Source organism: Amblyomma americanum, chromosome 5 (assembly GCF_052857255.1).
Source record: "Amblyomma americanum isolate KBUSLIRL-KWMA chromosome 5, ASM5285725v1, whole genome shotgun sequence".
Lineage (NCBI taxonomy): Eukaryota > Metazoa > Arthropoda > Arachnida > Ixodida > Ixodidae > Amblyomma > Amblyomma americanum.
In genome coordinates this window covers 116,453,592-116,481,442 of record NC_135501.1, presented here as the reverse complement: position 1 = coordinate 116,481,442, position 27,851 = coordinate 116,453,592, and the positions used below count along the sequence as shown (strand labels likewise).

Here is a 27,851-nt window from a genome sequence, read left to right as displayed (position 1 = left end):
AGGAGGTTCCCTTCTGCTTGGCATTTCAGAAGCTCACAAACAACCTCATCATCGACCATCGAAAGATCATCGATGTATTATTATTATTTGGCGTCGTTCTTTAGCAGGAGTGGTGCTATAGTGGTTAAGAGTCCGGGGAGAATGTGCAACATGTCTTATCTAGTTTGTAAGGAGAGGGAAATATTCTTCCTTTCATGTGCCCGTGGCAATTCAGAGGAACGCGGCAACAGAGTTGATAACGTTTATTGTTTCTGTAATTGCTCAACCCATTATCAGATAGTGTGGCAGTATTTCTGGTGCCTAAGCACTGGTGCACTTCCGCATCCATTAATACAGATTAGGCCTTCTAGGAGCCATTTTTTATATACATTCAAAACATATATTTTTAGCCTGAAATGTATGCCTTGTCCTATATAAAAGTGCCTTTGTTAATTGGTCGAGAAAAAACGAGGGTTGTTATTTTACACGCCTATATAAAATTTCGTACAATCTATAAAGATAGTTGAAAGTCAATTTAGCACAGCGGGATTCATGAAACCAAGTCCGTAGGAATCTTGAATTCATTTTGGTGTTGAAGATTTACCTGACGAAAGAAAAACCGAAAAAAAAATTACTCATTGGAGCTAGCGACAATGCTTGTCCGCAAGAAAATAGTGGAAGCCGCCCTACAGATCTCATGGTTTTCTGAAATATATTGTGGTCCGCACGCTAGATTGCATAAGGAAGCATTTTATGTGCAAGGTGCAAGTTCGAGAATTCGCCTGAAAAGAAAAAAAATTATTGAACGCTACAGAGAAAAAGCTGCGAGAAAAAGCTGCTGCATAACTACATAGTTTTCAGTGAACGTTCGCCCTCATTCATGAAAGGCACACAGTACTAACCCTCTGAGAAAATTTGACAGTTGCTGTAGCTTTTTCTGCTGCCTAAACAAAAAGCTAAGCATGACATCAAATGAAATACAAGAATTCTGATACCTTTGACATATTTTTCAGAGTTCAATTTCCAAATAGTGCATTTCATGGCTGCAAAAAATACGCATGATGCGATCTTATATTTATTTCGTTCTGTTTACGGCCCAATAGATAGAACAAAGAAACTCGACCAATCGGAGCAATGAATTTTAATGAAAACTGCTCTTCTAGCTTTGACATGGGCCTTCGTTTAAAAATTTACCAATCCATGGCGCCAGCATACCGCGTTGATAAGAATATGAGTTCCTTTTTTCACGTTGTTAGCAACCTAGCCACTCGGCAAACCGCTCGAAAAGAATGAGCACATCGACATGGCTTGTGGCTGTGACGCCAGTGCGCACCGCAGCTTTTGACAGGCCTGCTATGCCGTACGTGAACCTGGAGTGTCTCTATATTTTTGTATACGAACACCACCTGAACCGCTCGATTTTGAGCACCCTTTGCGGACTTGTACAATCAACATTGCCCGTGAAATCGGTAGGCCAATAGCGGCCTTCGCCGAATCACGCCACTAGGTGTAGTTACCGAAATTCTTGAGAAGTGTGAGCTCAGTCCTCCTATATTATGTAAGTTTCTGGCTTGCCGAAGTTCAGGTTAGGTAAAGTTAGTATTTTTGGTATCTCACCACTGTATCAGGCAAGGCAGACTTTGTATTCCGCTACAGTGTCCACTTTATGTGTTTATCTGATTCTATAATACGCGCGCGAACAGTCTGGCAAGTGATTTTACCCAAATATAGATAACAATGATACTAACACTCAATGTACCGTTACTGCTTGAAAAAAAAGACGGTAAACTGCGCTTCACTGAATTGAAAGCTATTGTGACAGCGCAGTCTCCAAATTCTGAATATTTTCAAGTCAACTTTAACTATTAATGGTCAGGGTGATGAGTATAGCATTTTCTTGTGTATCCAAACACCTCATAGTAAGGTACTTCCCCTTCCAAGAGAGGACAGCCTTATGCTTTTAGCAATAGAATTTTCTTTCGAAGAAATAGAGAATATTTCACTGGCAACTTTGAAGGCATGCACAACTGAGAAGTGCAAAGAGGGATTCCGATCACTTTTTTATGAACGAGATGTTTCGCGATAGTGTTTCTGTATTTTGTTTCTGATACCGTTGCATATAGGATAAGCTGCAATATTAGCTTGAATATTTGAAGCTATTTCCAGAACTTTTCTTTACGCCAGGTCGTTAACGTTAGACTATCAGATAACGCTAAGTGTTTTTCAGGCATTCGCGGGTGATTTCTCCCACATCTCATGCTTCCTAAAAATTGTTGCCGTGGTGGCTATATTATCAAACCCATCTGTCTAGTCGTAACTTTACCCGCAAATGTATATCTAAAAAAAGGCGACCGTAGTGGATACCACTGTTTAAAATAGTGGCCGACAGTGGAGAGATGAGCAAAGCAAAATTAGGGCCTTGGAACGTTAAACGCAACTCCGAAGCATGTAACATTACCTTAGTGTCCAAAAGAGTATTGTCTGAGCTAAAAAATTTTGCGTAAACTTTTTAGTTTCTCTACGCTAGTAGCATACAGAAGCAGCAAACGCAGTACAAATAGTCGTTCAGAGCAGCAAATTTGTATTCTTTGCAAGTAGATAAACACATCGATGCAGTCAATGGAGTAATTTACTCTGCGAAAAAACCATAGTTGCCTTCGTAGCGTTAGGATCACTCGTCTCACACATTGCAATATCCAGGCTGATTTGCGTTGCAGGATTTACACTTGCAGGGTGGATCGCAATCAGAGAAGCCACAAGTCTGTAAAGAAGCATGTTTAGCTTGAAAGTTTTTCTCCAGAGATTCTTGTGTACGTTATGTACATTTGTTAGGGCCATGCATGTAATACATGACTTGCTTGTTGCACTAATTTCCGTGTGGGCTTATCAGGTATTGCGTTCTAATATTCTCTTCTTATCGTTTTGGGCATGCAGGAAAAACAGCATCATGAGCATCAAACTCCAAGCCGCGGAGTCGGAAATTAGCGCAGTGTTTCATATACCCAAGGAACGATTTCTTGAACTACGCTATTCGTAATTAATGAATGAGGTTTTTATTTCGAAAGAAGGCTTGAGTCCGTTTGCTGGGGAAATTTTTTGATCTTAAGGAAGAGACAAGTGGGAACCTAATAAACAGATGGAGTAAATCTTGGGTGGTCATGCCACGCACTACTGCCACCTTCTAAGTGCTGCTTCTTCATAAGAGAGTTTCTAAATTATCATGTTTGCCCTTTCCTTTATAACTTTTTATGAGCAAACCAAATTGGCGACATAAATCAGTTGAATCTGTGAGTGTCTCTTGCTGAAAATTTGTGCCTGTCAGTGTTGCAGGTATTTCAATGAATTGTATATTAGCTAACGCATCTTTGTGTGCTACGTGAAAAATTGTACTCGGATGGTACTGTGGCTTTTGCACACCAATCTTTTTACAAGGGACCCTCGTTTTGTACAAAGCTAAGCAGAGCTTAAGGCGCACATGATTTTTTGAAAGAAGTCTTACTCCTCATCTAAGTCTATCATCTGTGTGCTCCGAAATAACAAATTTTCACGGCGCACACCTCAATGTAGCTTGACTATTTACTGCTGCCGTTGTAGCTTGGAACCTGTCGCAGGATGCCACAGAATATTTCGAAACGCTCTTTAGTAATGCGGCCGGCCTAAAAAAGTTCGCGAGAAAGAGTATCATATTAGTCTAATTCTCAGATGTATATGCCGATAAAGTGAAACTGCGTCCGTATAGAACGTTTAATCATCTAACGTCTATTAGCAATTGCTCATTAGGATGTACCAAAGCTGAGAAATCAACAATTTCTCCCACATTACAAATTTACTCCACCTAGAGATTTTCCAGGACGACACAGGAGATCGATTCGGCTTAGCCTTCTTGGTTAGATCAGTTGGTAAGGCGACTGCCCGGAGAGGCACTGATCAAGAGCACAAGCCCCGAAAGTCTTGTTTACAACTTTTCTTTAGACCTGTATGGCTGTGTCTAGTGGATGATGCAAATTGCTAACCTAATTAAAATATACTCAATTTGGAGCATTCTTATAAGCACGTTGAACAACCCTCAGTTAGCGTGCCAGAAGCTTCACTTTCATAATTAGATATGTCCGGACGCTGGAAGTAAAACAATTATGGGATATCTTAGCTCCGGCTTTAACGGCATGAAGTGACAGCGTTAATGGACTGATTCAGTGGTTGCTCTTCACACTAAGTAACTGTTTCTTTCACATTCACATGTTTATCACAACATAATTTCCTTATCATGTCTCTGAACTCTTCCATATTGCTCTTTATGCACATAATGTTGGTTCTATATACACACACAAAAATCAGTCTTCATTGCACTAAGCACACGGTCACATCGCCTCAAAAGAGGGATCGAACCAGACACAGGTTCCACATCAGATCGTGGAGGTTTTGCAGTGGTCTGCGCATAATGGCGCCGCTGTGGCACGTCAAGCAATGAAGATAGTATGTGGTTGGTATCTCGACACAGCGCCGACGCCGTCTTTTCCCCTGAACGGGAGCTTTACAACGCTTTAATAATATGCCAATGTTTGTGCCTTTTTTGCGTGAATGGGTGCTTTATGACTCTTTTAAGTGACGGTCATGAGTCACGTCCAACAATTATGAAGAAAAGCATTTTTGAGCGGGAGACCGTTGATGTACGCATTTTTTTTATATAAGGCAATAATTTAATGCAATATACAATATTTCCGCAGATCACCCGATGGTAGTCTTGAGTTTTATTTTTTACTAACGTTTTGGTTATAGTCAAGTGTTCCCATGTATTTTATGGCAGTCTTAACCCTTCTATGCAATCGATGGAGACACTTTAAAAAATGATTTCTGCATATCAGAAGAATGGACCGTTACCTTCAATGTTTTCGTAACAGTATCTTACAGGTTTCTCATGTTCAAGTTTTTTGTCCGAAAATGCTGGACATAAGCTGCTACCGCCGTCTTATTCATTACCGCTATTGATGTGGCTCCTTTCCAACCACCCTCAGATCTTAACAGACCGTTTTCATTTACGATCCAGTAGATAAAAAAGATACAAAGGCCCACCCTCTTCACTTCTTAGACCTCTGGTCGAAAGCGAAGAAGCAGGTGATTTTTGTTATTTAGATTTAGTTTAGTGCTGAAGAGAACAGTTTTGTTCGACGACAGCTTTGATGCTTAGTTCTGCTACGGTAATATAACGAAAACTAAATCACCCTGTGATAGAACTGGATTTCCATTGCGCTATGAATATGCTGTTAACGATGCAGGCTACACAGCTAACCATCGGTAGGAGATTACTTTAGAAAGGAAATATCTCGAGTTACTTCGATGCTTTTTACCTTGGATTCCCTCTGTGAACTGAACCTTCAGCGTATGGCCGCCGTCGCGAACAGACTGTTGCATGACAGATTATAGCCGTCACTAGAATTTGTATGGTGCTAAACAGCGCCTGTCGTATTATTTTGGCGAGATATTACAGACACCAAGAATGATGCTTACCTTCCCAACGCAAGGGTGTTGTCCGTATACATATTCCGGTTTCGTATTTTTACAGCTGAAAAATGTTATGCAACTATGTTCATAAGTCAGCAGATGAGCAAAAGGGAAAGTACCAAGGAAAGAAGGCAGGCGTTTCTTCTATTTCGCTTTGTTTTCAACCAAGCAGTCCTGGAGTAGCGTAAACCTTTGGTAGAGCTGTTCTTTCTGCCTTGTTTAATTATTGCCTAAGCACAGGGGTCTTCTTTTTGGTTATTCACGCAAAACGAGTTTTACTGCCGATGCATGCTAGAAAATAATAGAGGAATCTCCTTCAGTAATCACGACAATCAACTCTCCCCGGAAGCGGCTCCACGCGGTCGAGCACAAGACCACAGAGAGGCCAATGATAGACATAGGCTTCAGCGGTTTCCTCCAAAGCTGTGCGCATCAGCCAAGTGCATAGCCGACCCCTCGTTGAGCGCCGGTGAACTTACCTAGAACAGGTTCTCGCTGTAAAACATATGAGACAACTTTAAACAAAAGTTCCCAAAATCAAGATGTTAAGCTCATGTGCAATAAAAGATATTTCAATTAAGGGAGTAATTGCTCACTGGCATCAACTCTGGAGTGGATGTCATTGCCAATAGCCATTGACATCCAACAAAGGTAGTAACTGCTCAGCATCTCAATTTTGGGAACTTTTGCTTGCAGTTGTCTCAGATTTTTTACCGCGAGAAGCTGTTATACTTATGTTTAGCTCCGCCGAAAGAGAGGGCGGCTATGCACTTGGCTGAAAGGCAGCAATTGCTCATTGGCATCCACTATGCTGTTGATATCATTGCCAGTTGCCGATAAGCAGTTACTCTCTTATAAAAAACCTTCTCCATCCTTGGTGCTTTGCCTAAACATTGACCAACACTGTTCCCACTTCGAGTTATTGATCAATTCGCTCTCGCTCTACTAGAAGCTAGCCGTCCAGGTGAGCTCAGTTCGTAGGGCACTGCTTCGGTGGACCCAGGTTTGAACCTCGGACCAGGACGAATTTTCTTAAAGTACGAAGTTTCTGTGAAGGCTTTATAGCTTTCTTATGTAACCTTATTGCTGCGCTGGGATATACCAATGAAAAATTACTCCATTATTAGAAATCTACTACATTTGGGGGTTGGCATAAACATTTAACCAAAAGCCATTTCATTTTTAGTGCCATCTTTGGATACAGGTACGAAAAAAAGACGTAACACAAGGCAGGAAAACGAGATGGAGCGCCAAGCGCTTAGCCAGCAAGACGTTCAATTTATTAGTGCTCACCGCAGCATCCTGAAAGCGTGCTATTTCTGCACATTAGATTATTTTCAGCATGCCTAGATCACTTGCTTGTCTATCACCGTACAAACATTTGACAGAGTGTTGCACGCATGATCCTGAATATTAATACCGCAATGACCGGATACAAAGGTGTATTCACTGGATGTGGTCCCTTGAATCATTTCGTTTATAAAAAGGGTTCGCTTCTCTGGTCGAATAAAGATTCGTGAATAGAGTGGAAAAATGAGCCACCGAGAAATTACCGCTCGACACAAACTATTGAGCCAAAATCTGTCTCTACAGAGTAGTTGCAGCTGCTGTTCGACTGTGTGAGCACGCTTCTTATTAGTTTGCAGCCGTCTGGCAGGCGGTGGCTCCGTCGATGGCCCTGCACGGGCAATGTGGCAGCTAGTCTGGGTGCTTCTCGCTCTCGAACATTTGCTAAGTACATCTTAAAAATATGTTAGATTTTAGTGCGAAGCTTACGTGCGGCTCGATTTCGCGTTCTCCACGCTTCATTTCGTGCTCACGAGCGCGCCGTATACTGACTGCTGAATGCAGCAGATCCGAAGCTCTCGCGTCTCCCAGGTTGAAGGAGCTGCAAGCGCCGAGTGACCTCCGCTCTTAGCCGAAAAGCAGACAAAGGGCTCACATGCACGAGCTGAGCGCTCGGGCTGCTGCGTAGCAGTGTCTGGGGACAGCGGATGAAATCTTTCGTGGATGAGGTCGTTATAACAAATGTTTGCATTAAAAATGGGGCAAAGAACACGCAGATAGCAGAAGCGTTACGCTTGGTAGCTCTTAATTGCGTCCCTTTATTTTTGTTCGTGTTCCACATCGCATTATTGAGGCAACCCGCTATCTGGCAAAGGCTGTTTTCAGTGCTAGTGAAGTTGACGGCGTACACTTTGCCTTCGGTTCAGGTGGCTTGCTTTTTATAGCGGTTTTTCGATCCGATATTTCTGATTTCAATGCACCGGTGATGTACACATAGATAACCGTTTTATACCAGCTGAGAGTTTCACAAAAAAAAAGCTTTTTCTCAAGGTTTTTTTGGCCAGTGCGACATGGGCAGGAATGGAGCAATGCTAAAGGTTCTGTGAATTAAACAGCGTTTTTTTGTGTGGATGAGACTGAGAAACAGTTTTTGCCCCCTTCCGTTTCATATCCTCTGCTTCTGATTGTGGTGTTATTCACATCGGTTTAGCATTGATTTATGAGCGCAGGGTTTTTTGTTTTTGTGTAGCAATTACTCTTAAAAATTTTGTATTACAGGTCTCCTTGCTTGCATGTTATAAAGATCAAGAAATAGCACTGTGCCTTGCTAAAATGTTCCTATTTTTTCAGCTTTGGCCCTCTAGTTCTGCACGGGCTGGTGCAGTTCACGAAGTTTGTATAATGGAAAATATTATTCCGATCAGCTTCGAGGGGCTCCGTTACACCTTATGGAAAGAAAAGAATATGCTGGCATTTAGAACTGCAACCTTGTCTGTCATGGTTCTTTCTTACGTACACAATAATGGACAGTTAATATTTGTCAGAAATATTAAATATGTCGGTAAATTATGGCGATTTACTGCAAAATTAATGATTAAACAGCCTCACATACAGCAATACGAACCCCGTACAAGTTATTGGTGTTACCGGTGTAAGCTGTTTTTCATTGTAATTAAATTCTACTTGCAGCTATCGTTCGTTTTGTACTGAGCGCCAATAATGCGAACTTTGCGCACTTTGAAACAACCAAAAATTATTTATCCCAAGAAGAACCAGAGCTAGACTCAAAATAGGCCACCGACAACGCCCGAACAGAGTTTTTTGAGTGATTATTTATGAATGTGAAAAAGGCCACCACCGTCTGGAAGATGTTGAAGCAACGCGCGATAGCCGTTTGGTTTTCTAGACGAAGAGAGCGAAGAATGCACCGCTCGTTTCCAGAAACGGAAATACCCGTTGAGACGGCGTAGATTGCCACCCTGCTCGGCTACGCGTGCACGCACGCCCCCTAGCGGAGCGATCGACGCCTAGCACCATCTGTCAGAGAAGTTATGATGCATGTCTAACCATTGTCGAGTTACACCCCCTCAAGATACATCCCAAACGAAATGTGCTTCGCTATGGGGGGTCACGGTGTGCCTAGAATAGGGCTTGTGGTGCGCTATGGTAACGCTTGAATTAGTAATTGAATGTATACAATGTTTACCTATTATTTGATTGTGGTTTTATTTCGATACCACAACACATAAAATACTATTTGCCTGCCAAATTTGGTACACAACTGTCACCGGAAGGATGCCCCTTGTTGTCGAAGCATAAATAGCGGAACGAATGAACCCACTTACGAAGGTCCCGTAACGGGCCAGTTTTCCGACCCGTTATAGGAAATTTTTTTGGGAGTGAGGGAGAAAGGGTTGGAAGGGCACAATAAATTTTAATGGCCGCCATTTTTGATTCGAGAAACCGAATCTATGCTGCCATTTTGTCCCCTGATGTCATACGTACATAGTTCCACCTCTATCCACCATATTTGGTCGTGACGTCATCACTGGCACGCAGCAGGTAGTTGTTTCTAACAATGAAGCTGGAAGTCTCTATGCGAGATGTGCTGTTTTCTAGTTGCTGCCAGAGATGGCGCTGAGATCAAGGTTCGTAGCAGGCCCTACGAAATCTTGAAACGCGATGAGTAAGAGCTTATGCTCTTGAAACTACACGCCTCGAAAATCTCAGGGATATGACTTAAACAAGGGGCTAAAAATGAATAGCACTAACATTAAGATAAATTTTAAATACAAAATTTAAAGCAAAAGAGTTAAAGTGAATTCAGTAAGCATAATACGATAAGAAAATCATGTCTGCATACCTAATCAGCCAACAAAGTTGGGAAAGTTGTTACACATCCATGGTGGACGGTTGTGCACTATGATGGACAGTTGTCCAGCATGAACCCTTGTTTCACTCCACTGTTGCTTTTCCATGACACGCCACGTTGTTGCCCAAGATTCGCGCGTTTCGCAGGTTCAAGAAATCCATAATAAATTTTGTTCCTCTGTTCTGCATATGCTTCTTCTTACGCTGATTTCTTATTAGCCGTATGGTTCTGTTTAATTGCTCTATTTTAGTTTTAATTCTTTCGTGTATTTTTTGATTTCATCAGAGCTTTTACTCTTATATCCACAATCTCCTGGTAACTTTCATTTCTGATAGTAGGTAATGTTGGTTACCGACTTGCTTGAACTAATAAGAAAGTGCTCCACATAGAACTGTCCTCAGGATGAGCGTAAGTTTTTGTTATTGCGTGCTTTTTTCCTTTTCACAAAATGGTAAAATGGGAATACAGAGCTGAAAGGTTTACGGAATATCCAGAATAATATTGTAATATTGCATAACAAATAAATACAAATTCTAGCGGCTGCAACCTGACTTGTAAAACTCCGATTCCAAGGTATAAGCATGACCTGTATGCGCCGTGAAATCGACAAAGGATATGCGTAATGCCAGCAATGATGCGCCTGCAATAATAATATTGTTACGTGACGGCCAGCCGAAGTATGAGACCAGATGACTGATGGCAATGAGATTTTTTAAAGGCTGCTGGCCTAGCGCGAGCGCTCCATCTCGGTCCACTGCCAACTTTATCTTCTTCGTCGCACTACCCGGGGCCACCCAGCGAACGTTCCGATTGGTGACAAAGAGAACCGCGAGGTGGTGATGGGTTCATAGGATGGCGGGACAGGAAGCAGAAAGTGGTAAGGTACTGGCCGCCACGATGAAAGACATGGCTGAATCAAAAATATCGTCAAGTACAATCGTCTTTCTGGTCAAAAATAAGAAGATTCAGGTTGCATGAATATGAAAAATTATGCAAGTAAGACACAGATGTCGTATTTGCTTTTTTTGTCTCTTCTGTGTCTTTCATATTATGGGCTATTCGAAACGTGCAAACACATCATGGGGCATCGTTCATTCAGTTCCTTCCCTAAAATAACATCTTATACAAATATTGCAGATATGTAAGATTTTGCACTTTATTGCACGAGCTGCAACATGACTGCTGCTGGCTAAAAGGATTCACAACATAGAGGGTTAATATTTTAATAGGGAATTCAGAAATATATTCCGGTAGTCTTAGCGTGAGAACGTTCTAATCCCACAGTCTATAAGCCAAGACAATATGTTATTTCATCAGAACTGCCGCCGACCGACATCTGACTCCGACGTGTTACAAATAATTTTGTACAAAACAGAAATATGAGCAAATTGTCAAATAGGAGTAAAAGACAACAAATTTGATGCGACAAGAAACGCAAGCTATCAGCGGCCAGTTTCTACATCCTCGTTTTCTTTTTTGATTAAAGACGAATTTTTATCACCGTACTAAGGTGTGAATGTGGGCTAGTTAATAATCCATGGCAAGCGCAAAGCGCGGCGAACACATTGACGTAAAAAAGACGGCGGAAAAAAGCTCATTCTTCGTCTTTCTTGCGACCCTATGTTTTCCGCATTTAACGTTTACCATTTTTTTTCATCACCACTCATGCAATGCACGAGTCATCCTCGGTGTGCTTAATAACCGTAAAAATTTCGCAGACACAACATGAAACATATTGAAGTCAGTCACATAGAACAACAACAGTAATGCGTGAGTAACTAAAGACGATATATTCGTTTTTGTAATCTACCAGACACCTTCATGTTCTCCACGCTCCTGCCAATACTGTATACTCTCTAATTGCTTCCTTGAGGTGTTTGTGCTGGAATTTACATGTCTCCTGAGGGCCTTATTGAATTGCCTTTATGGCGCACCCAATGCAATCAAGAATCACACCACGAGAAATAATCCTGAGTAATCATTCTTTTTACAGTTGTTTCACATCGGTCAAAACAACGTTGAAGTTTTCAATGCGCAAACCGGATCTGAAATAGGCCCTCTATGCCGGGGATTTTTCTCCAAATCTACAGATATTTCCCGCTCAGCGCCATTCCTTCGGAAGTAGTACAAAAATAAAACGCACTCGGGGTGTAGTTACTGCCTAATGATTTTACATGCTTATCCAGACCTGTTGCTATGCAGGTAGTACGCAGGGTTCCTTCTTTTTAGTTTAGCACGCTAAAATAGACGCCACCTAATGTTGAATGAGAAGCTGCGGTGCAGATGTAATTGGAGGATGAATGGACCACTGCATCTAATTTCACATTACTTGGTGGTAGCTTGTTTATCGACAGAAATTTTTTTTTATGGGAGACTTAAGGTTGGAATTTTTTGACATTACTAATTCCTTCGCTAATTTAAATAGGTTAATTTAGAATAAGCGCACAGCATGCAGAGAGGGGGACATTAATTTTGCGGGACATAATGGGTGTGGTTTTCATATTTCGCAGTGCAGAATATTTCTGCGCGTTGAATACCATCATTATGTATTTAGCCCGCGTAACATATTTTAAAAGTTTTTCTGCATATGTCCCAGGGTACGTGCCTACGAGGTGCAATATGCTGCCCTTACCATTGCGCAAATTGGTTATAACCAAGAAGTACGGTGACCAACAGGACTATCAATGCTTTCATTCTCGGTCAACGGCTCGCCACTGCAATTGAAAGGAGAAAGGAGTCAAAATTTGTAAAGGTGTCAAACAACCACAAGCATGGCTAGTGTGCAGACGAAGATATGCAAACTTTAGCAGTTATCTGTATTTACAGTCGCATCCAAAATCTGCCCTTTTTCTTTTCAAGTGCCACGGGCAGCTATGGATGTGCCCATCCTCATAATAAGTAAATGAGCTAAACGGAGCTTATAGGTCAGGCTCAAGTTGTAGGGAACACAAAAAATGAAGCCTATTTTTGCCATTATTGTTGTTAAAATTCCCCGTCTTGCTTGCAGCGTAAAAAAAGTGAAGCCTGTAAGTCTAGCACAGCCTCTCAGTGCTATGAAAACGGCAAAATCTGAGAAAGCCGCATATTGTGTCAGGTAGCATGTAGGTTATTCGTTATTGTCGCTGCTAGGTGTTCTCTCTTCCTTACATAGATGCGGCAGTGAATTAAAGAGGCGAGGTGCGTACGATGGTCCCAACGAACAAAGCAAGAAGGAATTTTCCGTAACATTTTTTATAAACTCGTCGTTGACAGCTACAATCACTAATGGCTAGCGGCTCATCTGAATTTGTTTTTTTTTTGTTTTGGGTGGTTCTAGCAGGTGTCAAATCAGGGGTGCCGTTCTGAATGTCGCATCAGAAATCAACAATAGGCGGACGGCAGCATCACCAAGTATGTTTCTACTCGGGTACAACCCTCGAAGCAGTCTTGTGGTAATAGCAATCACCTTCACTGTACGTCGAAGACTGAAAACCAAATCAAGACATGCGAACGAAAAGAAAAAGCTTCCTTGGTCATTTAATTTGCCACTAATTGCAATGTTCGCGTCTGTTCTTCATTCCTCTATTCAAAAGGAAATGATACAGTGTATTGCAAAAGCGAAGTTTGCACTCAGACAGCAGGTGCATAAAAAAAGTATTGTTTGCCATGCGCCTTTTCCTAGTGCAGCCGAATAGCACCTACACATGCATGTGTGCCATGGTAAAAAGAAATGGCTGTTTCACCTCCACGAAGGACGCTTCTTATCACGTATTTGACTAACAAACCGGGCACTTTAGGGTTTCAGCTAAGGTGTATTGTATAAGTGAAGAATGTCTGCGATTAAGCTATTACACCCGCCGCTTGGCTTCATGGCGGCAGTTTTTCGTGTGCAGGTCAGCGCCACGTTAAGGTTATGGGTCCTTATTTTCAATTATATGAAGAAGAGGGAGGGGGTAACGGTACTACAGGCATTGCGAAAATGTTTATCGATTGTTGAAAAGTTGTAACGAGAGGTATGCTACAGAAAAAGTGTTTCACATCTAAATAGACTGTTATTATTGGCTAGCAAATTTTACTTAAGCAGCCTGCTAGCTAACACCTACTTGCCGTATTCTGATGCAAACCACAAGTCACAATGCTATAGGGAAGAGAACACTGGCATATTAAAAACTCTATTTATGTCATTCAAGCAATATTAGTTGAAACACCCTATCTTGCGTGTCAAAACACGAATTCACCGCCCGAATATGTCGGCTTCGTCAACGAGCCCGAACTTTTTCAGTGACCCAAAAAATATTCAGTGCGTAACAAACGGCTCCTGCAGGACTACTGTCACAAAGCACAGGAAGAAACGTATGAATATTAAGCATAATTTCATTATTGCTGACTATTATAGAGGCGATATAAAAGCTGGCATCCGGCCACAATAACAATTTTAGTTCCTTATTTGGATGATATTCTCGCACGGTGAGCGAGCACACAGGCCACAATGGCACCAGCACATATTGACGGTGCTCTTTAGCTATAACAAAAAAAAATCGCAAGGTTACTTCAACATCGTTTTTGATGAATATGGCACCATATGCCGCATTTAAAGGTTCCTCCTGGCGCATTAGCCAGAAGGCGTCACGTCACTGGTTAATCTTTTCACAGCTTATAACTTTGAGAAAGAGGCTGCTGCTGCATCAGCGACGAATACGAAACATCTGTCGGTGATAATAACGCCGGACCATTCTTACTGGCATGTGCTTGTATGGGGCTGCATGCCTTTTGGGCCTTTTTCCGCAAAGGAAGAAAACAACAACGTAACACTGTGATATCAAGTTTCAGAGACCATAAAGTGGCTCAGAAATTTCACATTTATCACCATTCGGTTTGTACGTGAAACCCAAAACTCTAGCGTAATATTATTGTATTTCTCGGTAACAGGGCTCGGAAATTTTGCGATCTGCTACGATGTATGAGAAAATATTATAACGGTACCTCAGATTACATTATTTTGCGAAAAATGTAATTGCATCAATCTTTAATAACCATTCAAATTACGGACTATATTGCTATGCAACCTCTCCCAAACCAATTGGCTCCGGATGCTTCTAAATTTTTCTTCCTATCTACAAGGCCTTTTATGAGAGGAAGTAGTTTTCCGGTGTCGCTTATGCCTGCAAGCGAGCTTGATTTCACAAAATTTAGCATTCTTAGTGGCATTGAGAATTGATTCATGGCTACAACGTAACTGACTGACCAACGCCTCTCCCACTTCTGGTAACTGATCAATTCACTCTCGCCCTGCTATATGCCTAACCGTCCCGGTTAGCTCTGTTTTGCTAGAGCGATTTGCCCGACAAGGCGGTGGTCCATGGTTCCAACCAGGGACACGTGCAAATTTTCTTTAACTACGAAGTTCCGCGCTGAAGCTCTAGCTTCTCTTTCTAGCCGTTTGTCTATACTTGGGTGAAAGCCAATGTGTAGTTAACTTGCTAGAAATGTAATCCATCTTGGAGGATTCCCCTTAAACATTGGACCAACTGAAGAGACAATTTAGAGAGCAGGCATCGCAGTACTGATCGCAGCTGATATATTTATTGATTGATAAGCCCTTAAAACAAATGCATCCTGAGGGGCACAAACCGTAACTCCTTCGCACGGGAAATAATAGAAGCACTCTTGACACCAACGCATCAATGGGTCGCTCTACCACTTTCAAGAGAGACAATGTTATCTTGGCTTCGAATGTAAACAGATGTCAGTTGTGTGTTAGGATTTTTCTTTGCTACGCTCTACATATATGCATTGCTTTTTCCAATACTGGTTTCCAGTAGGGTATTTCAAAAGGCTGTACAGCCAACAAAAATATCAGGTGCTGATTGAGCGCTGTGTTGTGTCTTCCCATTTGTGTCCTGTAAGTGTACTGCAGCCACAGAATACAGGAACCAACTCACCCAACAGGTTGCCTCTAAATGAGTTGGGTCGCTGCGAACGCGCCCCGTTTTTGCTCCCATCGCCATATTTCTCGGCTTTACATTAATTTGATTAGACGACGTAGTGCTGAATTTTCTCTTGAAAATCTTTTGAAGATTGGCATAATGTTTATTCAAAGTTTCCGTAAATCTGCATTCTAGCTGTTTTATAGCCCCTCTTAAGACATGGCGAAGAAGTGAGCGTTCTATTATTCAGATACTTTACTCTGTGTAGTGGAAGCATAGCATAATAAATAAAAGGCGAATCATTCCATCATTTCCGTTTTGGCTTGCTCTCTGACGGAGTTGTGTCACCAAGAAACTCACATGCATGTCAAATTTTTTAAATTCTAATTTCACTTTCAGTCGTTATATTTTTGTTGCTTAATTCTTATTGCAAGGCTTTTAATATTATTACATTGTTTACGGCCATGGCAGGCATAGATTATTGCATATGTTTCAATGAAATGTTTAGCACTGGGCGGCAATATATCTAAAAGAATGTCTTCGTTGAAGAGTTAAGTGCAGCACGATATACACATTGAAACATCGTTTTATCACTCGAATGACAGATATAAATCTCTCAGCACGAGCAAGATGGGGGAAAGAACTCTTGTTTTTTTCAATGTACGTTTTCAGGGGGGGGGGGGGGGGGCGAGAATGAGCTACGCTGGGTTGATAGAGGTGGCCGCGTGTGGGGAGCTGGAGGCGGTGTCACGTTTCTATTCGATGCCTAAGAACGGTGTCGGAAAGGTGCAGGCCACGGGTCTCTGGATTCGGACCAGATGGGTAGTGTGGTGGGGAGGGTTAGATGAGGAGCAGCGGCGCTATATTTGACAGCAGGAACAAAAACGCGAGACGTAGCCGAGGTTGGCGCACTGGTAACAAACAAGATAAGGAGGAGGAACAGGCTGAAAGGCAGGTAGTCACCACAAGAAATGTTGCGTCGAACGTTCTCGCCTTTTCTGATCGGCGCCGCCAGGTAATAAAGATATGTCAATACCTACCGCAAAAGTTACTCCAGCCAAACGGCAGAATATGGAGATGATCGGACGCATTTTTGTCGTCTGTAACGTGTGGCAATGCATTATGAACTGGAGACGGCCCCGAGGCTTGCTTACACGATACAAAAACTGCATATTTCATCGGAAAGCTCTTTAACAGGCCCTCAGCTATGTCCTCTTCTATGGCGCGGAGGCAAATAACTTCGCCTCCTAACTAAGTTTCCTCGATACGCTTATTATTTACTCACCGGGAAGCGGGGTCCTTTCAACCGGCAAGAGTCACCGAAGCACTTCTTGATCTCCTCTATAATGAGTTCGGGGTCGCGAAAGCGTCCTTGTAGCGGTCATACTGCGTTGGGAAGGTTTCGTTAGACCTGATGATGACGTTGACTAGCTGGGCGTAGACGTTCCACTTGTTATAAGAAAGCGCGCCTAATGTTTGCCGCCGCTGCACCTGCGTCCTCTCTTCCCTGGCGACCATTTCCGAACTTCTGCCCGGGCACGTCGCCGGCGAAGTGCACTGAGTCCGCAACGTCTCGACTGGCAGGCGTTCAGCCCGTACCGCTGGCACACTCTCTTTCATCTGCACGGGCATGTGCTGCCCGTGGAATTCTACAAACTTCCTGGACATGTCCCATATTCATGGAAAAAATTTTCAATATTTGTCAATTGTAAGGTACTGTAATGGAAATATTGAAGGTAATGGTACATCCTTCCAATATGTAGCAATGTGTTCCGAAGTTTTCCACCGCACGCATCGAGGAGTTGACGATAAGAAAAATGTTACTAGCAAAAAAAAAAATCTTGAAGCTTGTAGACGGGAAGTTGTTATAGTAAAATCTTCTGACACGTGAAAAAAATGCGTTCATACACACTTTCCTGTTCAAAATGTTTTTTTCCGTAAATTTTGAGCATAAAATGGTTGAGAACTAGACACGGCAAGCCTGGATAACTGCCATGCGCAGAGTGTAGTAAGCTAAGAAAGCTTTTTCTCTTGCTAATAATGTTTGGAATGTTGCACGTGGAATAATATTTCTGACCAATTTTCGTTGTAATTCACTAAGCATGCAGAGCTTAGTGGTAGACCTGGCGCTAACGAACCTGAATTTTTTTTCTACCAGTAATTCCCTGCACCGGTCAGGTATTACTAAACCTATTTTGGAGACCAACTTTGAACACCGACGTTATGCAGACGCGTGTTAAATAAAGTCATTGATCGGCTGGTTGTTCTGACGTGTGACGTCCGGCTCAATTTCCGAAGTTCGTTTACTACGTGTAAAAAAGTTTAAAAATAAAAGTAGATGAAATGTTTGAATGCACACGAATGAGTATTTGCATGTGTGCATAAAAACCGTGGCAGCTGCGTTTTTATGGAGGAAAAAACGCTGAGGCGCCCGTGTGCTGTGCGATGTCAGTGCACGTTAAAGATCCCCAGGTGGTCGAAATTATTCCGGAGCCCTCCACTACGGCACCTCTCTCTTCCTTTCTTCTTCCACTCCCTCCTTATCCCTTCCCATACGGCGCGGTTCAGGTGTCCAACGATATATGAGACAGATACTGCGCCATTTCCTTTCCCCAAAAACCAATTATATGTGAGCGATGACTCTGCTAATAAATTGTTGCAGGCATGTGCGTGGGCAGTGGTCGGCAATAAAAGAAATATTCCAGCCATTTATCTCAATGGCAGTAATTAACCAAACTAGAGCGTTTTTTCTTTAGCCATAAGCAAGCAGGTGGTAGGCGCGTTTCGTGCGTGTCTTGCTTTTTCTCGCGTATCGCCATGTAGGCACTTCATTTTACATTGAAATAAAAGTAATTTTCATTCTTATGCAGATAAAAACGTAACGAAAATCTATTTGGGTAACAGAGTTGTGTGCACTTGACTGCTGAGCCACCCCAAAAAATTAGCATCTTGCGAAAATGACTGCTCCACAAAAAAGGGTATTGACCTTGAATTTCACATCTTAAATGATCGTTTCATTTACTTGCGGCACACACTTCACCGTTACGGTAACGGTGTTTTCGTCGAAAACCTGCTCAATGGAGTGGACGTGATCCACTAGCAGTTCTTTTTTTTTCAAGTTTGTGCTGCGAAAGAAAATTGCACTGTCAACAATTACGCTGAACCTAATCGTAGTACATTTTCCTAATCCTGTGAAGCTCGTCAGCGTTCATGCACGAGGGAAAAGCGACTGCGCAAACATATTTGTAGGCAGGCCAGCGCGTGGAAATCATGTTTAGAACTGGCCTTTTTCAAGAGATAGCTGGGTATTTTGCGCAACTACTCAATGGGCGAGGTGACCAACCTGCCCGGTCAATTGTGGGGAGTCAGCCGGAGAGGACGCTTTTCACTGGCGCTTGCAACGCCCCCCTGCAAAGCTGCGGTCCTCTAAAGCGGCTCACCTATTACAAGTGCGTAAACAATTCCTTCACGTCGTCACAGGTTGAGCCAGTGAATGGCTATGAGTGTCGAGGAAAACCATGGAGGACAATATTTTTGTTATTGTGGTAACTGCTCACCAAAAATTTTCATTGACTGATCGAGGATTCGTTAGTTGCGCCTCTCATATGCAGCCTTATCGTGCCGTACTTGCTGGAAAAATTATAAAATATTTTTATACTAAACGAACTGGTTACAGGCGTATAGCCAGCACGCGTGTGAATCAAGTTATAGCGTATCTAGAATGTGGCCGCAGCTCCCAGTTCGGCACAGTATTGTTACCTTTAAGCAATCACAAACTAAACAAGGGAGGAGAAAGCCTCAGAGTGGTTGGCAACGTTTCGATAAGAGGACTTGTCTTCGTCTGAGCAAGGCGTTCATCACTAGTGGGTTTTAAATAGGGTCTTAAATAGGGTTTTAAATAAGGGTTTTAAGGGTTTTAAATAGGCGCATCCCTTAACCGCTGCACCACTGCTCCAGAAAGGGTAGAAAGACTCCCAAGAATCTATGAATGTAAAGTAGAGAGTGACCACTTCTGCATATAAGGGCATTAGCCCATTAACGCTATCATGAATTGCCTTTAAGGCGGAGCATAAGTGTCCTCTCAAATTTTTCGTTTTTGCTGCATAGCGATCGGACTGCGATAACGTTGGCATTGCGGCGGATGACATCCGGCGGTAATAGTGGAAATTCGTGCTGCAAAAACGCGGCTCATAAAATAAACACTTGTCACTTTCTGGTTGCTCACTTGGCGTGCGTGTCGTGACGTAACAGTGGTGACGAGATTGGGATCTGAGCGAACGGGCGGATTGAGTTAACCGCGTCAGTGGTGGTGTTAAAGCGATGCCCGGCGACCGGCTCTCGGATTTAGTCGAAACCGATGGCACCTGGTAAACCTACCAGATATGCTTGGAAGCGTACTTTGAAGCGCGTGGCTTCGCGGATTCGGCCAAGAAGCGAGCCTTGCTGGTGGTTTCATTACCCTGCAGTGCATTCAATGGGCTACGGGGGCTTACCACCCTACACCTGTGAGCCACCTGCCGAACAGTGACATCGTCAAGCACCTGCAAAACTACTACGCCCCCGAAGTCAACGGAATATCCGCAAGCTACTTCTTCAGGCGAGTCCAACCGGAAGGTGTGGCCGTGCGGCAATTTATTGCTGACATCCGCCGACTTGCCGAGAGCCGCAATTTTATTGGCTCCTTGGAGCGTATTATCCGGGACCGCATTGTGTGTGGGGTACGAGACGAGGGCATACGGCGCTACCTCCTGACCTCTCGCACTCTGACGTTGAAGGAGGACGATGAATTGGTCCTGTCGGCTGAAAAAGCCATGGAGGACGCACGACGCGAGCATAACACCGGATCGCAGCTTACAGGCACTTCTAGCAACGTCGAGACGGCACGAATGCAAAGGAAGCCAGCAAAACCTACTAGGACGGTCGTACACGACGGCCAGCCGTGTGATCGTTGTGGTGGCGTTTACCTCCAAACAAACGAGTGTCGTCATGCACGGATGGTCTGTCACAACTGCAGGAAACGCGGACACCTGTCCAGAGTGTGCCCAGCCAACCGCGAACGGCTCAGCAAGCATATGGGAGGGTACGCTTTTTCCGGATGCGACGAGGACTTGCCGAAGGGGACGAACTTTGTGCCTTAATCGTGCAAACATCCGGGAATGAAGCGAACATTAAGCCCGTATCGCGCGATATCATCTGGAGCGGCGTACTCTCTACCGTGTTGGTTGACACCGGCTAGCCCCTGAGTGTTATCTCAAAGGCAGTTTTCCTGAAACACCACAACGTGAGGCCGGCGTTGCAGAAAGACGACAGTAAAGTTATCTTGTTTTCTTGGAGCTCTGCTTGTCGTAGGCCAGCTGGAACGGACGGCAACCGAGAGAAACTCGTCCGTGCAGGGCCTCCTCATCGCCGTTGACTTACCAGGACCGACGCTTTGCGGCCGCGACATCATCCGAAGCTTTAACGCAAGGGGCTGTCCGGCCCTAGGTGCCAACCCTGCTGGATACATGCAGGTAGACTCTGAACCCGAAAATGAGATCCCGCAAAAGCTTCTCGGTGAGTTTAGCGATGTATTTTCCGCAGGACTGGGGCTATGCAAAGGGCAACCTGTGAGTCTTCATTTGAAAGGAGGGGTAACTCCTTAATTCTGTAAGGCGCGCACCGTCCCCTTTGCACTGAAGCCTATGTATTGAGAAGAAATAGACTGCCTGGTTGCCGAAGGCGCGTTATAACCAGTTCCGACCTCTGAGTGGATGACACCGATGCTACCAGTTCAGCGGAACGTTAGGCTGCGAATATGTGGGGACTTCCGCTTTACTGTGAATGCTGCGACCGAGACAGAACAGTACCCACTGCCAAGATTAGAAGATATGTTCGCAAGTCTCATCAGGGGAGAAGTCTTTAGCACGCTGGATCTTCGGGATGCACAAAATGCGCTACAGTTAGACGAAGATTCCAAAACTGGCCTGGCTTAGCTAAGGTTAAGCCTAGGATGCGAAGCATAATATATTTGTGAAAGGGATTCAGTATCGCCTGCCCGTAAGTCATGCTAGTCTCTTCGTTGTTTAGCAATCTCCTGGAGGAGCGGGAGTTAGCCTTGGTGGTCGCGGCCGCGAGGCGACCGCGCGAGTTGAGCCCCGTTTCTCCACAGCTGGTGTGACGTCAGACCACGTGCTCGGCTGCACCGCAGCGCCCCTAGCGGGAGGAGCGGAAGTTAGCCTTGGTGGTCGCGGCCGCGCGGCGACCGCGCGAGTTGAGCCCCGTCTCTCCTCAGCTGGCATGACGTCAGACCACGTGCTCGGCTGCAGCGCCCCTAGCGGGAGGAGCGGGAGTTAGTCTTGGTGGTCGCGGCCGCGCGGCGACCGCGCGAGTTGAGCCCCGTCTCTCCTCAGCTGTCGTGACGTCAGACCACGTGCTCGGCTGCAGCGCCCCTAGCGGGAGGAGCGGGAGTTAGCCTTGGTGGTCGCGGCCGCGCCAGGCTGGGCTATGTTTGAGCTGAGTAGTGTCCCTATTATGCTTCGCATAAAAGCTTACAGTAGTCAACCCGCACAAGGGTCTTTAAGCTTCAATCTTCTTTCCGCATCTCCTCAGTGCCAGGAATTTTTCAACGCCGTATGGAAGCGGTGCTAATGTTATTCCAGGCGTACAGGTATACCTGGACGACATCATTGTTGCCGAGAAAGCGGGAGATTACTCTGTGCGGACGCAGGTGCTGCAATGGCTACGAGAGCATAGCCTCCGGCTTAATCGGGATAAGTGCGAGCTAGGGCACGAAAGGTCACGTTTATAGGCCACTGCATTGAAAAAAGGGCTTTCGACCGGACAGGGAGAACGTGGCTCCAGTTTTCAACGCACCTAAGCCAACATCTGTGAGTGAACTCAAATCCTTTCTAGTTCTGCTGAGTTATTATGGCAGATTTCTTCCCCGAAAGGCTACCACGTTGACCCGCTTGTACGGGTTACTAGCGAAAGGCACAAAGTGGTAAAGGGGAAGCCAGCAGGAAGAAGCCTTTTCGGAAGCAAAGGCAGCGTTAGAGAATGCAAAGTTTCTCATATGTTTTGATCCTAGTAATCCGATTCGTCTGGAATGTGACCGGTCATTGTTCGGCGTGAGAGCAGTTCTCTCCCATCGAATCGGAGCGGTAGACTGCCCTATTAGATTCAAATCCCGCACACTGAGTAAAGCTGAAAATAACTGCTTGCATCTTGAGAAAGAGGCACAGTGGCCTTGGCATCTGGTGTTACACGGTTTCGCGACTATTTGTATGGAAGGCCATTTGTGCTAGTCACAGACCACAAACCGTTGACAGGATTGTTTAGCCGCGATAAAGCTAGCTATTTCTCAGATGGCCACGGCTCGCATTTAGCAATGGGCCCTGCTCCTTGGAGGCCATCAGTATACCTTAGAGTATCGCAAAGGCAGAGAGAATCTAAACGCGGACGTTCTTAGTCGCCTGCCTCTGCCAGCAAGATAACCGGAAAACAGCCAGAGGGTACTGCCAGAGTATGTCCTCTACTCGCTGACGTTAGAACAGGCGCCTATCAGGCCACAGGAATTAGTGCACCTAACTCAGAAAGACGCTTTGTTGCAGCCTGTCGCAAAGTGGTTTGTGAAAAGATGGCCCACACTTCTGTTTGAAACTGAGGAGCGGCTTGGACCCTTCTTCCACAAGTGTGACGAGCTGGCCGTAAGTCAGGGGCTGACCTACTGGGGTAACGCGTAGTAGTACCAAACGCGACAGTATCAAGATTTCTCGAAATCTTGCACGAGACTCATCCTGGAATGGCAACAATGAAAAGCTTAGCCAGAAGCACATTCGGTGTCCAGTGCATAGATGCAGACATCGAGAACTTTGTGCGCCAGTGTGAAACTTATTCACAAACTACTGCGATGCATGCTGCCCTACCACGAGTACCCTGGCCGGAGCCAAAACGAAAACGGTCTCGGCTGCACCTCGACTATGCAGAGCTAGTGCAGAGCCCATGTTTCTTTTGCTGGTGGATGCAAAAACTAAGTGGATAGAGGCCATACCTATGAGCAGCACCACTGCAGAGGCAACTGCCAGAGCATTAACGGAAATTTTTGCCAGGTTTGGTCGACCGCACACACTGGTGTGTGACAATGGACCCCAATTCATATTGGCCGTCTTCCGGCAGTTTATGGCTCGCCGCAACATTCAGGATGTAACATCGGCACCCTACCATCCACCGTCCAACGCCCTGGCCAAGAGAGCTGTCAGGACTGTCAAGGATGGACTTCGTAAAGGGTTACAGTATGGCAGACCATCTGGTTCGGTTCTTGTGCCGGTACCACCGGACTCTCGTGAAAGATGGTAAATCACCTGCGGAAATGTTTTGGGATATCAACCCCGGACAAAACTAGACTGCGCGATTCCCGATCAATACGTCGATCCAGATTCAAACCACAAGTCTCCTATGTCGTTATCTCCATGTCAACCCGTCTGTGTTTACAGCTTTCGTTCAGGCCTATCATGGCTGCCAGGCGTTGTAGCATCAACCCAGGGATTAAGGATGGCCACAGTGGTCCGTCCGGGCGAACATCAGCGCTGTCACGCGGATAAATTACGACCTCGTGCTTCTACCACACCACTGAAGGCCGAGGAGCCAATCGCCACTATTCCTTCGACACACCAGGCAACCCAAGAAAACCAGGAGCCGCAAGCCAATCATGATCACGGAGCTGATGGTTATCTACAGGTTAATCTTCACATGTCAACCAGAAAAAGAAGTCCAGCGCAGCGTTTAAACCTCTAATGGAGAAGAAGGAGTGCTGCGTAGCGATTCGACTGCGATAACGTTGGCACTGGGCTGATTATGTCGGGCAGTGGTAGTGGAAGTGCGGGCTGCAAAAACGCGGCTCATGAAATAAACACTTGCACTTTCTGGTTGCTCACTTGGCGTGCGTGTCGTGACGTAACTTTTCGCTAGCTCGGCTTCATTATAAGCTTCAGCTGCGTGAGCATAAAAACTGTCATTGCTGTTAAGTGTCCTAAATGATTGAACTGCTGGGGCAAAGGCATTCGATAAATATAATAGCGTCATTCATAATTGAAATATTCAATAGTTATTGGCCAGGAAGCAGGGTATTAGGAATATCTGCGAACAACTGCAAAAGTTTGCTTTCTTGAGATAGTCTGTACATGTTCATGAGGTTAAGGCAGTCGCGCTCTGACCCTTCCTGAAAGCAATTTGTGGGCCTAATACTTCCAATGGCCAGAAATTGCTTCAACTAAAGGTTTGACAATGTAAATATATAAAGATCTAATACAAATCTTTTTAAAGGACTTTACTATTTTTTCGTGATATCAACTAATATTGTACGTAGCACCAGATTAGCATTAAATTAAGAGCTTTTTATCGGGAATATGCTTGTATTCCCTAGCAGCTGACATGTTTCATGAAAGAGAAGACTAAGTTTAAGATACGAGTTACGGCGCCTCTGGGAGATTAAAAATGCATAAACGGACTAATAACATACCTGTTTCATGTGCGCAGGAGCATTTCTCCTATACGAGGAAATCTTATTGTGTGTAGTAATGATGCGAGGCGGCAAGCCAAAGAAGAAGACGACATGATCACAGATGATAATATGATTTAATTCCAGCGGGTCTAACACGAGCGCTCCGTACCGCGAAACTGCCCACTTCCCCGTCTTCGTCACACTACCCGGGTCATCCGAGCGATTGCTCCGATCGATTTCATGAAATCTCAATCGTGAGGTGACGATGAGCATGATAGCTCAGGATAGAAGAGGACGAAGTGCTTGCCCCCAAGATGAACGAGATAATCTGATGAACGGTTGTCCACGAGGCTTCAGGTACAGCGGTCGGTCACCCACAGCCGAAGGGCAAAGTTGAAGGAGTCGCCGGACAGCTTGTGCGTGAATGCCGTCTTTAATCGGGTGGTTGGTGTGTCATACTGCGTCTGGTCCTTATCGTCGTGTCTTGTGGTCGGGGCTGGAACGGGGCGGGGGAAAGCGGCTGGTCGGTTCTGGTCAGGTCGAGCTGGGATAGAGCCGGCGAGGTGATTTTAATGGCCGCTGGCCTAGCGTGAGCGCTGCTGCGGACGCCCTTGCACAGTTTGTCTTCTTCGTCACACTACCCGGGGCCACCGAGCGATCGTACCGATCGGTGACAAGTGACGAGTGAAGTGGTTACGGGCTTCAGAGGGCGGTTGGACAGGAACGAGAAAGTGGTGATGGGCTGGCCGCCACGATGAATAAGATGGCTGACTGTATCCTGGTCCACGAAGCTTCCAGGCCGCAGGTTGCCAGGAGCCGAGGGCCGAGGCCCCAAGACGCGCCGAACGGCCTGGGGGAACGGTGTCTTCAGATGTAAGCGGCGTCTCGAGTCGGTGGAGTCGGTAGGTGAAATCCTTGCGTCGTTTTCAGTTCGTCGTGTTGAGTGGTCTTGGTGGGGTACGGGGCGGGGCGCCGAACAACGGCGAGTTGGTGGTGGTGAAAACTTTTAATTGCTGCAATAAAGTTTGGGAGCCACAGAGTGGCCCCGCTACATGGTCGGCGTCCCTAGTCCGGGACATCGCATGACAATGCCCCGTCTCTCGCCCGTTTCACCAGAGCCCTTTGGGACTCAAGCAAGGAGCAGTTGAGGAGGGCAGTCTCCCATGCCTCTCTGGAAGGGGTAGGGGAAGGGGGAGGTGGGGATTTTGAGTACATGCCCACACCATGTGGAAGATATCACAGGTCTCCCCACAGTGCGGGCATCGCCCATCCGTGTTAGGATCGTAATGCTTTAAGATTGCAGGACAGAGCAGAGTACCTGTCTGCAGGCGCCTTAAAGTTCGCTCCTCCGTCTTACTCAGCCCCTTGGCAGGGGCCGGGAAAAGGCGGTGGTTGTCACTATAATGCGTTATTATTTCCCTGAATCGCAGCAGCGCCTGGTTAGTCTCCGAGCCAGAAGAGCTGGGATGAGGAGCCCGGTAAATAAGCGCTCGGGCAGCCGCGTCAGCGGCCTCATTACCTCGTACGTCCTGATGGCCAGGAGCCCAAATGATTCTTTTTGGTGTTGGATCAGTGGCAGTCCGTCTTAGAATGCAAGCAGCTAAGGGGGAGATCTCCCCAGCCAAGTAATGATCACATGCTTTTCGGGAGTCCGTAATGATGATTCTCGAATTGGCGTGGGCGGCAGCAAGCGCTATCGCTACTTCCTCGGCTCGCATTGAATTCGGGGCTCGAAAAGAGAGTCCATCGACGTGCATTTCCTGGTGAACAACAGCGGCCGTGTAAAATCCCGTGGGCGACGGCCCTGCTACGTCTACATAATATACAACGGGTCGGGAGCCGTGTTGTCTCTCAAGAGCCCGAGCCCGCGCTTCTCGTCTGTTTTCGTGCATGTCGGTGTCCATGTTACGGGGGAGCGGGGAGACCCAGAGCATATGGCGCCACAGTACCGGGATACGCTCCGTCTCCTCTGGAGTGCAGTCGTGTTGGATGTGTAAGCGGTTTAGCAGGCGGCGCCCAGGGGCCGTCTGCATTAGCCGCGTGTATTGGTTTACGAGGTGGGCCTCCCGCAGCTCCTGGTAGGAATTTAGCACCCCTAATGCCTTCAGTTTGGCATTAGAGGTAGCCACCGGGAGATCCAGGACTCGCTTAGTTGCATTGCGGATGATGGCGTCTATTCGCGCCTCGTCTTGCTTAGTAGTGCGGAGATATGGCATGGCTTAGAGGATCCGGCTAGTCACGAAGGCATAGACGAGCCGAAGCGCGTCCCTGCCCCGCAGACCGCCCCGCTTGTTGGATATGCGGCGGATCATACGCCCTACCTGTTCGCCTACTCTCTTGAGTTTCACAATGGTGGAGTCCGGTCTGAGTCTGTGGTGAATGAAAAGGCCCAGAATACGGAGCTCCTCCACCTCTCTAATAGGACCTCCTGACAGAGAGATGTGAATTGCTGTCCTATCCTTTGGGTTCGCTCTGACATGCAGAAGCTCTGATTTCGCTGGAGCACATTGGAGCCCACAGTCCATAGCATACGCATCGACTATGGAAGCGGCCTACTGAAGGCGGGCCTCCATGTCCCCAAGGCTCCCCTCAGTGGTCCAAATTGTAATGTCATCTGCATATAACGCGTGTTGAATGCCTTCCACCCGGCCCAGTTGGCTTGGGAGGCGCATCATAGCTATGTTGAACAGGAGCGATAACACCGCTCCCTGAGGGGTACCCCGTGTTCCCATCATGTAAGGGCCGTATTCCTCGCCCTCAATCCGAAGGAAGGCCTGGCGATTAGTCAAGAAATCTCTTACATACGCGTAGGCCCTAGCCCCAGAATCGG

The 27,851-nt window shown here is 45.5% G+C and overlaps 1 pseudogene; it reads right to left on the bottom strand.

The window, feature by feature from the left end:
• Nucleotides 1-27,594, bottom strand: part of LOC144134134 (uncharacterized) — a 139,982-nt pseudogene extending 112,388 nt beyond the window's left edge.
• Between the last annotated feature and the right edge of the window lie 257 nt (nt 27,595-27,851).